Here is an 18,640-nt window from a genome sequence, read left to right on the forward strand (position 1 = left end):
AACCTGGTGGGAACATGGATTATGAAGGGTCATGTGACTGGTTCTGGAATCAGTTGGAAATGTGGATGGTTACATGACCTCTGCACCTGAAACCTGTTGGGAATGTGGATTGTGGAGGGGCACATTCTCTCTCCATCTGGAACCTGATCGAAGTCACCTCAACTGCCAATCGAGGTCGAGCCTTACCCACAGGTCAGCACACATCTGGTCATTGGCCCCTTGTCGATCCCTGGACCGGATCCTTCATCTGATGACACTATAAAGCCCACTGCGAGTGAGCCATCTTCCTCTTCCTCTTCCTGGATGAACCTGAACTCCACTCCAGCTTGGGAACTGTGGGCAACACTGGTGGTTTGTTGGTAAGGTGTGTGCAGACAAAAGGTTGAGAGCTGTAGTATTGTCTGCTTGGTGTCCCAAGTTTAGTTAGATAAGAACCATGGGTATTGGATGTTGATTGTAAAGCCTTCTTCCCGCAAGTTGTTGTATCATTTAATCTGGCGAGAGTGTGTCTTTTACTGCTGTTACAATATTGTGCAAGTAAAACACTACTGTTCAATCAGCTGCATTCAGACTTGCTTCCCTTGGGACCTTTTAAATCAGTTTCACACACACACAACAGCTGGAGGAACTCAGCAGGTCACACAGCAGACTTCATAAAACAAAGATGAAGATACATAACCAGCGAGGCTGTGGAAGCAAGTCTGGTGAGTACATGGTCTTCGGTGGAGACAAGTCGCGAGGAAGGAAAGATTCCCAGTTGTCAAATCGCTGCACTGCTTTATGATGGATAAACAGTTCTTCATCTAATTTCCACCAACAATTTTGAAAGTTGTTTCAAGAAGTAAAACAACGATATTTTCTTCCTCACGTGGAGCTTGAATTTTACAACCATCTTCCATTCTTTAAATCTTCATCCAACTGCAATCAGGGTTTTATCCTTAGATGCACAGGCTGATATTCAGCAGAGTTTCACCGTAAAATTTTAAAATATTTTAATTGTAGTCATGCAGTGTAGTAACAGGCCCTTTTGGTTTATGAGCCTGTGCCACCCTATTACGAGCCCAGAGGACCCCAAAACCCAGTAGCAATAGTTATTCACCAAGACAAATGGTTACTTAAAGTTGCTTTTAATTATCTTTAAACATGAAAATATGATCACACTTTAACTTATCACTATTGACTTACTTAACCCCCTTTTAATTCTCAGCGCACATGTATGTAATGTGTGTGTAAGTTCAGAAAAGTTCTTTGGTTCACAGTCCAATCTCACTTCTCATTCCGTTGCAGGCAATTCCTATACTGTGCACAGAATTTAACATTGATGAAGTTCACCAGGCTTTGGTGCTTGAAAGGTGTATGGAATTATTGCTCAGGAAGGTTCATGTTGGTTTTCAGAGAGAGATTTGTTATACATTTACTTCCATCAGCCACTTCAGTGTCTTGCTGAAGAAACTTGCCCTGTCAGGGTTCTCCAGATGATAACCTCTTTCTTTCAGATCACCACGGAGTTGCTTTTCATTTCCTTTATTCCAAGTGAAACATTAGACAGCCAGTCCTCTCCTTTTGTATGAACCACAAGGCCTTGGACCAGGCTGAATTAAGAACTCACAAACCGTCTTCCATATAGGGTTTTCCACAAGCTTGCCAGCTTGTCCTTTTCCAGTCCCAGCTGCTATTGCTGGCTGTAACAATGTAGAACTGATCTCTCTCTCTCTCTCTCTCTCTCTCTCTCTCTCTCTCTCTCTCTCTCTCTCTCTCTCTCTCTGTCTCTCTCTCTGAAAAAGCTTGTTTAACTCTCTCTGCTTGCAAAACCACATGACCCTCTTAGAACAGCTCCAGATAGTCTGCGGCTCTGACAAGCTCTTTCACCTGTTGCATTTTTGTAAACAACAATCCATTAGTGAAGTCTCTTGGGAACTCTCCAAAGCTTTTGCAAAGGCTGTGAGGCCCTGACATGTCAAGCATGAGCAGAGCTCCAGTATTTTAAATAAGATCTGTTTTAAAATGTTTAGATGTGACCGACACGAAAAAACTTGTCCCAATTTATCTCCCAAAAACATATCTATGTACTTTGTCACAACCCCATTAACCTCCAACCCTGGTATGTTTTGAAGGGTGGGAGGAAATTGGAGCCCCTGGAGAAAACCCACGCAGACACAGTGAGAAGGTACAAACTCATGACAGCTCAGGATTTGAACCCTGGTCCCAATCGTTGGTGCTGTAAAAGCATGGCACCACTACACTAAATGTGTCACCCCTTTATGGCCATGTCATTCATTGTGCAAGGTGTGGCCTAATGATGTTTACTGAGTAACAGCTCTGGACACTTGCTGATACAGACATTGGATTTCACAATTCCTCCACATCCATTGTATTTGTTCCAAATGTGGAATTCTATCCATCTGGAATGGGTCATCCTGACCTTAAGCACTGAGTGCCAAGGCAGATGATACCAAGTGTGCCATCTGGCTTTTGCACCACCCTATCTACTACACATGTCACCACTTTCAGAGAACTATGTATTGTATTCCTGAGGCTGTATCTGCAGGAGTGATACATTTTAAAGGTGCTCCCTCAGTGGCCTTCTCTCCATTGGAGAGACTGGGCGCAGACTGGGAGATCACTGGACACATTCACTCTGTCCGCACTGGTGACAGGGATCTCCCAGAGGCCAACCATTTCAGTTCTGCATCCCACTCCCACGCTTGCCTGTCTGTCCACGGCCTCGTGTACTGTCCCACCAAGTCCACCCGTCAGGAGGTAGCTCTGTGAATGGAGAGGGGAGGGGGGGAGAGAGCTGAAGGAGGAAAGAAGATGGGGGAAGGGAGGGGGAAAGGAGAGCAGGTTAGGAGAAACCGGAGAAGTCGATGTTAATGCCATCGGACTGGAGAGTGGCAGACTGAAAACCAAGTGGTGCTCCTCCATTTTCTGGATGGTCTTGGTGGGATAGAACATGAGGCCATGAGCAGACATGTGAGTGTAAGAGTGAGACACAGATCCGAAATGGTTGGCTCCTGGGAGGTCCATGTCACTGGTGCCGACTGAGCGAAGGTGTTCAGCGAAGCAATCTCCCAGTCTGCGCCCAGTCTCTCCAATGTAGAGAAGGCCACAGAGAGAGAATTGGATGCAGTAAATCAGTCCTGCGGGTGCACAAGTGAAGTGTTGCTTCACTTGGAGGGACTGTTTGGGACCCTAAAGTGTGTTGAGAGCACGTGTAGCACCTCCTGTGGCCACAGGGGGAAGGGAGGGGGAGGACAATTGGTGGTGAGGGATAAGTGAAAATATGAGTGAAAAATGGGTGAAAATATTCCCATGCTAGGATTTGGAAACTTCTGTTAAATATCAGTGAGTTATAGAACAGAAAGAGGCCATTTGGCCCATCATTTCTGCCCATCCCAGTTTTAATTTAGACATGCAGTATGATAACAGACCATTTCAGCTCACGAGTCCGTGCCACCCAATTAACTTATACCCCTGGTACATACTCATGGGCTGAAATGGCCTGTTATGTGCTGTATGTCTAAATTAAAAGGTTGGCATCCCCTGCCAGTTCATGGCCAATCGTATCAATTCCAACCTGGCTCCTAGTCTTGAAAATCTCTCCTCACCATGTCGTTATCTGTTTCCTGTAAAAACACAAAGCTGGAGAAAGTCAGCAGGTCAAAGAGTGTCCTTTATTTATTAAAGATAAAGATACATAACTGACGTTTCAGGATTGAGCCCTGTTGACAGGTGCCTGAACAAAAGGGTAAGGGGGACAGGTGGTGGCAAAGGCAGGAGGTAGAGGAGAAGGGAGGGGGCACAGCAGCGAGCAGGGGGAGGGGGGATTGCTGGGTGGCTAGCGAGGGAAGGGGATGAATAGAGAGGGAAGGGGTGAATTGAGAGGGAAGGGGGCAGCTGGAAGGGGAAGGGGTGATAGAGATGGAAGGAGATGGATAGAGGGGGAAGGGAAGGGAAGGGGGGGTGGGAAAGGAGATCAGGTTGGCAGAAACCGGAGAAATCAATTTTAATGCTGGAGAGTGGCCAGATGGAAAATCATGTTTTATTTTTACATTTTCCTTCAACTGCAGTATCTGCAGACTTTTGTGTTTTACTTTTACTTCCTGCTTTAGTTACGTTTCCTGTTGTGAAAGCTACAATGGAACGGTCCTGCCAGAATGCTTGCAGGCAGTGCCTTCCCGATTCCAACCACATCGTGTGCAGAAACATTCTTCTGGTTGATGTTACACCTGTGTTCTCTGTTCCTTGACAATAGCCACTCCATATCTATTTTATAATCCGTTTGGTGCTTGTATCCATCATGTGTTGAAGCCATATTTAATAGTAGTTCATTTAGATTTAAAATGTTAATTTTTTTAAATGTAAATTTAGACATACAATATGGTAATAGGCCCTTTTTGGTCCATGAGCCTCTGTGGGCCAATATTAACCTACGCCTCCTGGTACGTTTCAAATGGTGGGAGGAAAGCAGAGCCCCTGGGGAAAACCCACTCAGACACAGCGAGAACATGCAGACTCCTTACAGACAGCGCGGGATTCAAACCCCAGTCCCGATCTCTGGCGCTGTGGCAGCGTTACGTTAACCTATGCTAACTGTGCCACCCTGTGTATTGGGTGAACAATTGCAGGGATTATGGAGAAAGAGGACTTTAGACTTGCCTTGGCTTTCTGAGCAAGTTGAAGTGCAGACCAATGAGTCCATGATGCAGTTTGAATAGCCGCATTTGAATAGCTGCAATAGCTGAATAGTCTGATCAATGGAATGTACTGAGCTGGATAGTGGTCATGTAGAGAAAGGCTGTGAAGGTGGAAGGTGCAGAGTGAGATGCTGATGGTATTCAATGAAAGACTTGGGGGAGGGGGGTGGCTGCAGCAGTCACTATTAGTCATAAGACATCAGAGTGTTCCTATCCCCATAGATAATAAGAAAATAAACGTGGGCATCTGCAGTGTAGGGGTCATCTTACCACAGATGTAGAACACAGAACTATGCTGTCCACGATGCCCGTGCCAAACATGATACCCAAATTGAACTAAAATTCTGCTGCTTGATACATATCCCTCTATTCCCTGCATAGAAGCCTCTTAAATGTTACCATTATAAATGCAACTATCCATTAGTAGCTTCTGAAACGATATTACAGCTTCACTGACCTGTGCTGCACAGGAGGAAGACCAGTGTAAGTTTCAGCAGTAAAAGCGACAGAGAGGAAATGAAAAAGAGAGAGGAAATGGACATTACAATTAGGGTAGTGTGACACTGTTACAGTGCCAGCCATCGGGACCAGGGTTTGAATCCCATGCTGTCTGTAAGGAGTTTGTACGTTCTCCCTGTGTCTGCATGGATTTTCCCCATGTCCTCTGGTTTCCTCCCACTGTTCGATAGGTACTGGGGGAGGGGGGGTGTTGTAGGTTAATGGAGTGTAAATTGGGCGGCACGGGCTCGTGGGCTGAAATGGACTGTTACCATGCTGGATGTATGTTTAAGAGAGTTTATGAAAGGATTTTTGAAAATATGAATGGAAATCCAAAGCTTTTCTGTCAAATGTATAGATCATGAAAAGGTGTAACCTGGACAAAGATCCAAAGGGTATTGTTTGCAAATGTCTTCACTAGGGTGAAGAGTGTTTGCAATAGTTGAAAACCTACTGCATTCCTGACTCCCAGCATTTTCAATCCTAACCCCAGCCACACAGCCCTCCCTCACTCTGTAATTCACCGCCAATCTCGTGATCACACAGATCCATTGGGTGTAAGTTAGCAGAGATTGAAGACATGGTGTGTGAGGACCAATTATACAACCTAACCTCTTGTTGTGAATCGTTAGTGGTGACAAAAGTTGCAATTGAATTAATTCAACACGAGCAATCATTTTCGTCATCACAATGGAACTGTGATGACTGCTGCCGGCTGGACAGGCCTCCTGAAACCGATCCTACCCATAGTCCTTTGCATGCTCCCCATTTCACTTTGCCTTGATCAATGAGGTTGACAGCTGTTCCAGTTAATAAAAGCCATAGTTTCCCAACTTCCGTCTTTTGTACATCAGTTATCCATTCCAAAAATCAAAATGGAATACAGAATAAGGAAGAGGAAGATTTCTATTGCATGCTGTAGACATAAAGCTGGGGGAAAAAAGGCTTTACTTTTGAATGAGCCAGTGTCCTGTTAAACATTTTAACCCCAAAACAAAATAAGGAAATTCCACTGAGACACAATCCTGAACAAATGAGACAGTCAATAAGTCAGACTGCATCTGTGGAGAAAAACGGTCAGACAATGTTTGGGATTGGGAGGCTGTCTCGAAACCCAGGTGAGAAGATAATCGAATACTGGACAGGGTGAGGGGGGCGGAGGGGAGGAGGGGTGGAGAGTGAAAATTGAGTAGCAGGGTGGGCTGGGAGAATGGAAAATTGTGAAGCACCTAAAGACAGATGGAATCAGTCTCCCCAATTCCAAGATCACTTTCACATCTGCCTTAATACGAAGAAATAAATTTGAGAACAAACGCTCTTTTTAAACAATTGGACCAAAGAGTAGAGCAACTAATTCCAGCTACAGCAATTTTAGAGGTGTGCTTTAAATAGTCGAGAATAAATGATGTCAGATTATTAGTTTTAGAGAGAGTGATAGTTTTAAATAAGTCAAATCCACTTGAGCTGACCCATTTAAAGATATTTTCCATTTATGTACTTTGATCCAAAATCAGGTATTTTCCATATTGCATGTAAAAGTGGATTCTCTCCCCCCCCCCCCCCACTTATTTTTGGCCCAGGCTGCCCACTCACCGGAACTCCTGACGCCTCGAAGGCGGACTCTCGCCTAGGCCCAGGCTGCTCACCCATCGGAACTCCTGATGCCTCGAACGTGGACTGTCGCCCAAGCCCGGGTAGCCTGTCCATCAGAACTTCCAACTTCTAGAACGCAGACTTTCACCTAGGCCCGGGTAATCTGCCCATTGGAACTCTTGACACCTCAACACAGACTCTCGCCTAGGCCCGGTCTGTCCGTCCACTGGAACTCCCAACTTCTTGAATGCAGACTTTCGCCTCGGCCTGGGCAGCTCGCCCACTGGAACTCCCGATCCTCGAATGATGCAGATACTTACCACGGTCAAAAGTAACATCCATGTAAAAGTCAACCCCATAAATTTAACGTGAAAAATGGTCTAAAAATCTCAACTTTTACACAGATTTTCTCTCGCTGTAAGAGAGCAAATCATCAAGCTGCAACGTAAAATCACTGAAACTAACTCACATCATCTAGTTTTACAATTAGCAGGAAAAAGTCAAACTATGTTACATTTTTAATGAATGATTATGTAACAATAAAGGGAATATTAAATCTTGAACAATATTTTTACTGTTTTGAGCACCAATGTGGATTTGCTCTGAAACAGTGACAGAGATTGCCCTCAAGTGGCTGAAACATTTAAAACATCTGCAGATTTTCATGCACAAAATTCCCATGGTCTTTCTAAGACAGGAAGGAGGAACGTTGTCTGAATCTTGGTTCCTAAACATAACAACTGCAGCACTGATGGTGAATATGGAGCTTATGCCTATTTCCCAGAATGGGCACTAAACAGAAAGGTGGTTTGACTTGTCAAATGCATGACAGAATCAGAATTTAACGCCATGAACGTCACAAAATTTGTTGTTTTGCTGCAGCAATGCAAATATCACTGTAAATTACAAAAGAAACGAACGTAAATTTGTGTCTGTGGTTTGTTGTCCATTCAGGAATCTGTTGGCAGCGGGGAAGAAACTGTCCTTCGTGACGTCTGTCTTTTAGGCTCCTGAACCTTTTTCCTCGATGGTAGCAGAGTAAAGAGGGCATGGCCTGGATGGTGGGGGTCCTTGAGGATAGAGGCTGCTTTCTTAAGACACTGCCTCATGTAGATGTCCTAAATGGAGTGAAGTCTGGTGCCTGTAAGTTAACAACCCTCTGGAGTTTTTTCTTGTCCTGTGTGTTGGCACCTCTGTACCAGAGAGTGATGTAACCAGCCAGCATGCTCTCCATGATACATCTGTAGAAGTTTGCAAGAGTCTTTGGTGACCTACTAAATCCTCACAAAGTTATAGCTGCTGGTGAGCCTTTTTTGTGAGATCTTTATTTAGAAACAATCCAGCTAATCCCACCCATCACCCTGTCCCCATAGCCCTGCACATTCTTTCACATACCTATCCAGCTAAATTTTGAATGCTACAGTTGAATCTTCTTCCAGTACCATCCTTGGCAGTACTTTCCAGACCCTAACCATTTGCTGTTTAAAAATGTTTTTCCTTGTAACAATTTTGGTTCTTTAGCCAATGACCTTCACTGCTTTTCCCCCTGTGCTTGACCACTAAGAACAATGTGATAGCTCCTCTCTATTCACTCTCTACACTTTCAGATGGTTTACTATTTATAAGCAATCTCCTCACAGCCTTCTCTGATCCAATATCCAAGACAGCACGGTTGGCGAAGCAGTTAGCGCAAGGCCTTTACAGTGTTAGCAATCGGGACTGGGGTTCGAATTCTGCGCTGTCTGTAAGGAGTTGGTACGTTCTCCCCATGTCTGCGTGGGTTTTCTCTGGGGGTTTCCAGTTTCCTCCCACTATTCGAAACATACTGGGGGGGGGGGGGGGGGTGGTGGTGTAGATTAACCGGGTGTAAATTGGGCGGCACAGGCCTGTGGGTCGATACCACGTTGTTTGTCTAAATTTAAAAAAAATTAAAATATAACCCATTTCTCTCTTCTGCTGATTTAAAAAAAAACTCTTCAGCTCCCATTTTCATTCACTATTTGTGATTTGTGTCAATCACTTGGTGCCTGTCCATGGAGAATAAATTTGCAGATGCCATCAAAATTGATGGTTTAGTGTGATGGATTATGTATATTTTATATTGTATATAGATATGTTTTAAAGGAGATAAATTGTAGAGTTTTTTTTTTAAATGTAGGTCACAAACACTTCACAAAACAGATTTCATTTAAAATAACAGAGCACTGCTCAAGCCAGACAATCCAGGCTCCCAGTGCCTTTGTAAAGACAATGGAAACTGCTTTGCTGAAGTAGGTGTTAATTGGACATGCTGTGGAGTAATGGATTATTGTTTTGGGAAGCAACAGAAGAACGAACTCAGAAGATTAGGTCCGGTTCCACAGTCTGTCTGCATGCAGTTGGCTGTGCTAAGAGGTCATGTGGTTTTCTCTGAGTGAGAAAGAATTCAGTTCTACACTTCAGCAGCAGCAGCTGGGACTGGAACAGGATAAGCTGGCAAGCTTGTGGGAAAACCATTTTGAAGATGGATTGTGAGTTCTTAGTTCAGCCTGGTCAAAGCCCTTGTGGTCCATACAAGAGGAGATGGCTGGCTGTATAATGTTTCACTTGAAATAAGGGAAACAAAAAGTTACTCTGTGGTGACCTGAAAGAAAGAGGTTATCATCTGGAAAATCCTGATGGGGCAAGTTTCTTTGGCAAGAAACTGAAGTGGGTGATCAGAAGGAATCAGTTTGTGTCCAACGAGCAACAAATCTCTCTCTGAAAACCAACAAGAACCTTCCTGAGTGGTAACCATTTACCTTTCAAGTACCACAGAGTTCCTTTTTGTTTCCTTTATTTCAAATGAAACATTATACAGCCAGCCATCTCCTCTTGTATAGACCACAAGGGCTTTGACCAGGCTGAACTAAGAACTCACAACCCATCTTCAAAATGGTTTTTCCACAAGCCTGGTGAACTTCATAAATGTTAAATTCTGTACACAGTATAAGAATTGCCTGATACCAGGGAACTTCAAGGAATGAGAAGAGAGATTGGACTGTGAATCAAATAACTATTCTAAACTTACACACACACATTACATACACATGCGCTTAGAATTAGTAGGGGGTTAAGTTAATGGTAATAAGTTAGAGTTTGATCCTGTTTTCAAAATTAAAAACAACTTTTGTTTAAGTACCCATTTATCTTGATGAATTTCTATTGCTGCTGGGTTTTGGGGTCCTCTGGGCCCATAACAATAGTTAAGGTTCGGAGATAACAGATGAACTGGGAAAGTGGACAAAGGTAAGACAGATGTATTTTTATTTCAACAAGTTCAAAGTGTTGCACTTTTGGAGGTTTATCCAAGGCTGTATTACACGGTAACTGCTCGGGGCCCGAGTAGCATTGTGGAGCATAGAGAGCTGGAGGTAGAGATACATAGTTCTATGAAAGTGGGAACACAGAAGAAGAAGGTGCTTAACGTCCGTGCCTTCATTCAGGGCATTGAGCACAGGAGTTGGGATGCCTCGTCATAACATCCTCATCACTTGAAGATGTTGGTGATATCACAAGGACCATATTAAGTTGGGAATGGTGTAGGAAAGATTCAGGAGAACATTAGCGGGACTGGTGGGCTCGAATTATAAGCAGAGGCTGGATAGCCTGAGATTTTTCTCCCTGAGCATTGGAGGCTGAGGATAGGGGACTTTCTTGAGGCTTATAAAATCATGAGGAGCATAGATAAGGAAAGTAGTCATTGTTTCCCCCCTCCCCCAGGGTGGGGAGTCCAAAACTAAAGGACACAGAGATAACACGAGAGAGGAAAGGACATGAGCGTACCTCTTTTACACAGAAGGTGGGGAGTATAGGGAATGAGCTGCCAGAAGTAGTGGTAGAGGCAGGTGCCATTGTAATGTTTGAAAGACTTTTAATTAGGTACATGAATAGGAAAGGTTTGTAGGGACATGAGCTGAATGCATTCAAATAGGACTGACTCAGTCAGCACGGACACAAGTTGGGCCGAAGGGCTTGTTTGAGTGTGGTACAGCTCAATTACCCTATCTAAAGCCTTGAATCACCCCAAAAGTGTGGCCCCCAGAATATTCTAGACAGCTAAAGCAGTATTTCATTTTGACGTTCTTGCTCTCCTGACCAATGCCACTATTTATAAATCTCTTGATCCCTCATCATTTTGAATCAAGCCAAATGTGGTTTCATGAAAGGAAAATCATCCTCGAGTTTTTTGAGGAATGTGTCGAAAGAGTAGGTAAGTGGAACTTGTACATGTGGTTTATTTGGACTTCCAAAGGACATTTCACAAGATGTGCATGTTAAGAGTTCATAATGAAAAAATAATCTTCTCCAGGGGAACATAACTTTGCATTTCAAATTTCCATTGTGTCAGACTGAGTTGGGAATCAGATTTCCAAGGAATGGCTATGTATTTCCTGGCCACCACTGAATTGAGTTCAACAAATTTCAATTGATATTTTGACAGCCTCATTTTAACCATATAACCATATAACCACTTACAGCACAGAACAGGCCAGTTCGGCCCTACTAGTCCATGCCATAGCAAATCCCCACTCTCCTAGTGCCACTGACCAGCACCCGGTCCATACTCATCTAGTCCCCTCCTATCCATGTAACGATCCAGTCTTTCCTTAAATGTAACCAATGATCCAATCATTTTAGGTCTCCTATCTGCTAATTTCTCCAATATAAAAAATTCTGGCACCTGACGGTATTGAATTCTGATCATTTGTTCCAGATTTCCCCAAATCTTCCCAGAAGGCTCTCACTTTGGGGTATGATCAGTTCAAAGGCAAAAATGCCCCTATGTCTTGACTGCATCAAAAACATAAATTAGATAATTCAGATTTCAATGTATTTAATATTTGTGGAGTAAGGTACGGCTGATGCAAAATGTTACACTGCACCAGCCGATACCTTACATTAATTGTATTGCTCGTGTTGTCCCGACACAGGTCAGACCAGCAAAGTGGATCAATTTCTATTCCCAAATCTGATTCCCAGCTCTCTCTCTCTTGACTTATCTAGCCCATGTTTAGGGGTTTCCACCTGAAGTTGGAGATAAATCTCTTTGTGATCTCCTTTCGAGCCAGAGTCTCTATTTCAGTCCATTGTGGTGAGGTCAGTGCTGAAATAAACAGACCAAGATTCAGATGGAGGAATGCATACAGTGCGATGGGGATAGATTGAGGAAAGGGGAGAGTGTTGCTAGAGTTGGAACAAGTGAATTTGAGGTTGGGGTGGAAGTTGGCAGCAAAGTGGATGAACTCGACAAGGTCATCATGGGTCCATGAGGCAGCACCAAAGTAGTCTTCGATGTTGCAGAGGAAGAGTCAAGGGGCTCTGTCTGAGTAGGTTTGTGGCATGGATTGCTCCACGTCGACAACAAAAAGGCAGAGTCCCAAGTGGGTACCCCGTTGACCTGTATATGAGTCAAAGGGGAAATTATTGAAGGTGAGGACAGATTCTGCAGCCAAAGGAGGGTGGTGGTGGAAGGGGACTGGTTGGGTCTATTGTCTAGAAGGAAACAAAGGGCTTTGAGGGTGATGGAAATGCATAGTGATTGGATGTCCATGGTAAACACAAGGTGATTGTGTTCAGGGTACAGGAAGTTGTTGAATTGATTGAGGACACGTGAAGTGTTCTGGATGTAGGTGGGGAGGGACTGGACAAGGGAGTACAAAACAAAGTCAAGGTAAGTGGAGACCAATTTGCTGTGGCTGGAGTACGTGGACATGATAGATCTGCCGGGACAATTGGGTTTAATTTAGACAGGCCATTCTGGTCCACGAGTCTGTGCCACCCAACTTACAGCCATTTAGCCAGCAATCCCAGAACGTTTCAAATGGTGGGAGGAAGCTGGAACTTCCGGGAGAAAACCCACACAGACATGCAGAGGATGTACAACCTCCTTACAGGCAGCCTGGGATTTGAATCCCAGTCCCAATTGCTGGTGCTGTAAAGGCACTGTGCTAACCACTACACTAACCATGCCACTGTTTGTGGATCTTGGGTCGGAGGTAGAAACAGGTGGTACAAGGTTGGGCAGCAATAAAGTTGGAGGCCACACCAGGGAGATGACCAGAAATGATGTTCAGAGAGGGTGGTTTGATGAGTTTTGGTGGGGCTCTGTTGGAGGGGTAAGAGGAGATATCTGAGAGGAGGTGTCATCTAGCTTCGGCCAGGTAGAGGTCAGTGTGCCAGACCAGAACAGCACTACTCTTGTCTGCAGGTTTGATGGTGAGGTTGGGTTTAATGCATGGAGAGTGGAGGGCAGAGCATTCTGAGGGCGTGAGATTGGATTGAGTGAGGGGAATAGTGATACGGTTGGTGTCTCACTAGCAGTTGGAAATATAATGGTCCAGAGCAAGCAGAAGACTGAAACAAGACATCCAGGAGGTGGAAGAAGGTGTAAAGCAAGAGACAGGATCTGTGGTAAGGGGTTGTGGAAGTAGGCATGGAGATGTAGCTGACAGAAGAAGAGCTCAGCATCGTGGCGTGCGCAGAACTCGTTGAGGTGCAGGCGAAAGGGGATGAAGCTGAGGCCTCTACTGAGGACTAAGCATTCAGTCTCAGAGAGGGTAAGGTCAGAGGACATGGTCAAGACCAGACAGGGATGTTCACTGGAGCAGAGGGTGTTGAGGAGGGTGGGGTGGATCAGTTGGGGGAGGATAGGTTGGGTTCAAGGTAGGGTTGGGGAAGTCAGAAGGTGGAGGAAGAGAGCCCTGTGCGAGTTTGCAATGGAGGCTCAGTCCCTGAGGTCACAGGGGCAAAGGTGGAAACCCTCATCCGAAGCTCTGTTCTGTGGGCAGCTGGGTTCAGAGCGGAAGTTCATGTCAGAGGCTCAGTCCTTTAGGTCAGCGAGGCCAAGGTAGGAGATCTCGATGGAGGCTCAGCCCTGTTGATCGCTGGGTCCAAGTCAGGAGCTTGGTTCTGTAAGCCACTGGCACCAGGCTGGAAACCCATGTAGGTCACCGAGATGGCAGTCACCAGGGAGGCAAGTTTTCGATCACTGACGGCACCGGGTGAGGGTAGAAATGTTATTAAAAGCGTGGCTCTGATGGAGGATGAAATGTGTGGCAGATCATGGTGAGTGAGGTGTGGAGCTATGGTAGCGAGAGAGTGAGGGTCCACTGGTAGCTGTATATCGAACTGAGGATACTCTGTAGGATATGGTGGGAGAAGCGAATAGAGCAGGAGTCAATGCAGTGCAGGTACTTGAGATCCTGGTGGGGACAAAACTGGGAGGCTTGGAACCAGAATTTTAATCCACATAGCACCAGATAAGAGCAGAGGCAAGTAGCCAGGAAGGACGTGGCTGTGTAAACGAGTCTGGGTGAGAACATGGTCATAGAGTTTGAGAGGAGTAGGAAGTGCAGATGGGGAGTGGTGAGAGAGAATCTTTCAGAACTCCCTTTGAAGAGAGGAGGAGAATATCTTCAGGGTCGGCATCCCTTGACGAGATTTCACAGAGGAATAAGTGAAGGGAATGAAACATGAAAGTCTGCAGATGCTGTGATTGATGTAAAACAGAGAAATGCTGGAGGATCTCCACTGGTCTCACAGTGTCCACAGGAGATAAAGATATTACTGATGTTTCGGGCCTGAGCCCTGCTTCAAAGAATAAGCCAAGAACAGGAAGGCGTCAGATAAAGAGACTAAAGACTTGCTGGGGGAGGAGTCCAGGCCAGCAAAACGTGTTAATTGGATGTGATAAAGAGGAGAGGTGAGAATTCATTTTGGCTCTGTGAAAAGAGACAGAGGGAAAAGGGGAACAGAGCTGGGAGAAAGGCAACGGGGGGAAGAAGTGAAGGAGGAGGGGAATAGATGACACTTTCCTTATTCTAATATATCCTAATTTCAAAGTATCATCTTCCAACAGCATGAGCTGCGATATTCCGAATTTTCGATCTCTTTAATCCAACAACTCAAACGCTGTGGCTGTTGCTTTATGTAGCTTTAATTCATTGATAAAACAGATAAACATTTTGTATAGCTTCACATTAAGACTTTCCTAACAATGAATAACAAAGAATTTACTATATGATAGAGATATAAAACATATATAAAGAAACTCAAGAGATGCATAATGATATTTAAAGAGAAAACATATATAAAGAAACTCAAGAGATGTATAATGATATTTAAAGAGATACACGTAGAAATTCAAAGAAAAATTCCTCATGCTCACGCTTCATTCATATCTACAAACAATACTTTTCTTTAAAGAGATAGGCACAACATTAACTAAAAATCAAAACATAAGGTTTTAACCTTTACATTCTGGCCCCTAATTATTATAATAGACATTAATGGCTAATATATAATATTTACTATTACAGATACACAAAGTAAATATAGTAAGTATAAGATTAGAAATCAAAACTTTCAGCTCCTTGTAAAAGACAGATTTTAGTAATTGGTCTATTTAAGTAATCAGTCTTGGTTTTAATCTGCATTTGCTGAACAAAACTTTTCTCATCTGGAACTATATCCACGATTTTCCCCAGCAACCAAAAATTTCTTGGTGAAGAATTGTCTATGATAATTACAATATCTCTGCATACAAAATTGTGTTTAGCTTTAGACCATCTTTGTCATTCTTGTAATAATGAAAGATATTCTTTAATCCATCTTCTCCAAAATAAATCTGCAATAAACTGCACTTGTCTCCAGCTGTGTCTGGCATAACTATCTTCTTTCTGAAATTGACCCGGAGGCATCAAAGGTTTCGATTTAAGAAGTAAGAGCTGATTTGGTGTAAGTACCTCAATGTCTTTTGAATCAACAGAAATTTTTGTTATTGGATGACTATTTAAAATAGCTTCAATTTCACACAATACTGTCTGAAGATTGTCATTACTGAGAATTTAACTACTCAAAATGGAATTAAGAATTTTTCTGATTGATCTAATCATTCTTTCCCACACACCTCCTGTGGGTGGGTTAAATATTCAATTTTATTTTTCTGAAGTAATGAATCATGAATTTGATGTTGAATCTAATTTTGAATTGCTTTTCATAACTCTAGTTGAGGTCCTATAAAGTTAGATCCATTATCAGAATGTAACTCCTTCTCTTGACCACATCTGGTGATAAAGCGTTGAAGAACATTGATAAAAGAGTCTGTATCAAGTGATGACACTGCTTCAATATGAATTGCTCTCATAGTCAAACAGGTAAAAATAGCTCAGTTTTGTTTTTCAACACTTCGTCCTCGCTTTACTTGTAAAGGACCAAAAATAATCAATTCCCATGTGTGTAAATGGGGGTTCATCAGGTGAAATTTTGTCTTGTGGCAAATCCACCATTTGATGTTGTCCTGGTTTAGCATTCGCATGTCAACAATGAACACATAGGGAGGAGTCACGTGATGGAGTAGTGGCCGGTAGGGGAACTCCAGCCCTCTCCAGAAAAGTAAAAAAAAAGATAGAGAAAAAGCAAAGGCACAAACATAAAAATCAAAACAAAGTGAAAGTAAAAGTGTGGAGAAAATGGCAGCGAAGAAAGAAAAACCAAAAACAATGGGAAGAAAAGAAGAAGGAAAGACGTCGGAAGAAGAAGATGAAGGCTTTACCTGTCCGAAGAGGCCTGCCGCGGAGAGAGAAGCCCGCTCCCACAGGTCAGTGGAAGTCCCGGGCTCGGGACTACAAAAATGGCTCGCAGAGCCGAGTAAAAGTGCGCAAGCGCGCATAAAAAAAAACTGACGGGAGAACACATTCTGGGCTTCCTGCCAGAAGGCAAAACTCTGGCTTATCTTTTCAAAGTTGCAGGTGTCTGGCCAGCTTTTGGCTCAATTTCAATTCACAGACAGGTTCTCATTGTTCCTGGAATATTCTATTATTACAGCATAGATGCCTCTTTACTTTAAATCAAGCTGTTAATTCTTTTAGACAAATTGTATGAGCCTTTCTCCCAAACAAAGTTCACAATTAATTTTTTCTTTGAATCAAAATATAGATAAAACTTTCCTTATTCTAACATATCCTAATTTCAAAGTATCATCTTCCAAAAGCATGAGCTTTTCCAAATTTCATTCTCTTTAATCCAACAATTTAAACTCTGTGGCTGTTACTTTATGTAGCTTTAATTCATTGATAAAACAGATAAACATTTTCCATAGCTTAACCTTAAGATTTTCATAACAATGAATAACAAAGCATTTACTGTATGATAGCAATATAAAGCTCAAACTTTAAAGAGATACATAACAATATTTAAATAGAAAAATTCAAAGAAAAATTTCTCATGCTCACACTTCCTTCATATCCAGTAAAATAATGAGGAAGTCATAGTCAAAGAATAATTCTCTTAAAGAGACAGGCACAACATTAACAGAATCAAAACACAAGGTTTTAACCTTTATGGAGGGGGGTAACGGAAATCAGAGAAATTGATGTTAATGCCATCCAGTTGGAGGGTGCCCAGATGGAAGATGAGGTGTTGTTTCTCCAATTTATGGGTGGTCTTATTCTGGAAGTGCATGAGACTGTGGACTATGTCAGCAAGTGAATAGGACAGTGAATTGAAAGGGGTGGCCACTAGGAGATCCTCACCACTGCGGCAGACAGAGCCAAGGTGCTCTGTTAACAACTTACCTTCTGTCATGTGCTTTTTATTTCTGCTTTTCCTAACTCTTTGTTCTTTTCAACATTGACAGGACTCTAGCTTTAACTTCTAATTATTCACATTCACAGGAATGTATCTTGGACAATAGCTGAAACAAATCCAACATGTTGGCCTCCCATCGATCCAGTACAAATTTGCCTTCCAAACGTCAAATACCATTGATGTGGGCTAGATGTGTTCTCAACTCATTGAAGGTAACTTTATTACAAATTACTTTTTTTAGCCTTGGCGTGGTAAAAATCCATATCTGTGGTAATTCTTCAAGTTCTTTTTTTCTTTTTAAAATACTTTTATTGATTGTAATGAAGAACTTGTACATGCAGAAAGGGTAAAATTCATTTAAGACAGTTACACAAACCAAATAAGACATTCTGTATAACACTAACATACATAAATTATAAATCATATCCATAATTCATGTTCTAAATAGTATATACCTTTTTTAGAAAAAAAATCCCTTTAATAATGCAAAAAAAGAGGAAAGAAGAAAATAGGAAAAAAACTCAAACCCTTTACCTAACCATGTTGCCTGATGTTATATATGACTGGTATTAAAAGAAAAACGAAGACTAAAAAAAAAATAAATATAAGGAACATGGAAAAGATACATCAGACAATTTAATTACATTGCAGTGAAATTATAAAGTAAGATAGTGAGTCATAAATGATCCCCATAACTTCTCTAATCTTGTATCTGAATTATTAATTAAATAATGAATCCAAGTTTACATCTGACTGTACATACTGTTACGAGCCCAGAGGATCCCAAAACTCAGCAGCAATAGATATTCACCAAGACAAATGGTTACTTAAACAAAAGTTGCTTTTAATTATCTTTAAACATGAAAATACAATCAAACATTAACTTAACACTATTGACTTACTTAACGTAACTTAACCCCCTTCTAATTCTAAGTGCACGTGAATGTAAGTTGTGGTAAGTTCAGAAAGATTCTTTGGTTCACAGTGTAATGGATAAATATAAACAAATTTAAACTCAGAGTTAAAATTCCTTTGAAGAAAGGGAGATGTAAAGGATAAATATTGGGAGGAATTTGTTGATTAGAGTAGGTTACATGCATACGCACATTTTAAAACAGATCTTATTTGAAATACAGTACTAAGAATTCATATTCAGTAACATTGCAGGATATATGGAGAATGTTATGCATATTGTCTTGGAGGAGACAAACTGGCTGTTTGCAAGTACCTACAGAGTGCTCACA

At 42.4% G+C, this 18,640-nt stretch overlaps 1 long non-coding RNA gene across 1 annotated transcript in view; it reads left to right on the forward strand.

The window, feature by feature from the left end:
- The window catches only part of LOC138761476 (uncharacterized), an 81,612-nt gene that overhangs the window by 38,493 nt on the left and 24,479 nt on the right, over window positions 1–18,640 (forward strand). The window contains exon 3 of the long non-coding RNA XR_011356342.1: window positions 17,483–17,608. This is a non-coding gene — a long non-coding RNA (uncharacterized lncRNA). The remainder of the gene's footprint in view (window positions 1–17,482; window positions 17,609–18,640) is intronic.

The sequence above is a fragment of the Narcine bancroftii genome, chromosome 4 (genome assembly GCF_036971445.1).
Source record: "Narcine bancroftii isolate sNarBan1 chromosome 4, sNarBan1.hap1, whole genome shotgun sequence".
NCBI lineage: Eukaryota > Metazoa > Chordata > Chondrichthyes > Torpediniformes > Narcinidae > Narcine > Narcine bancroftii.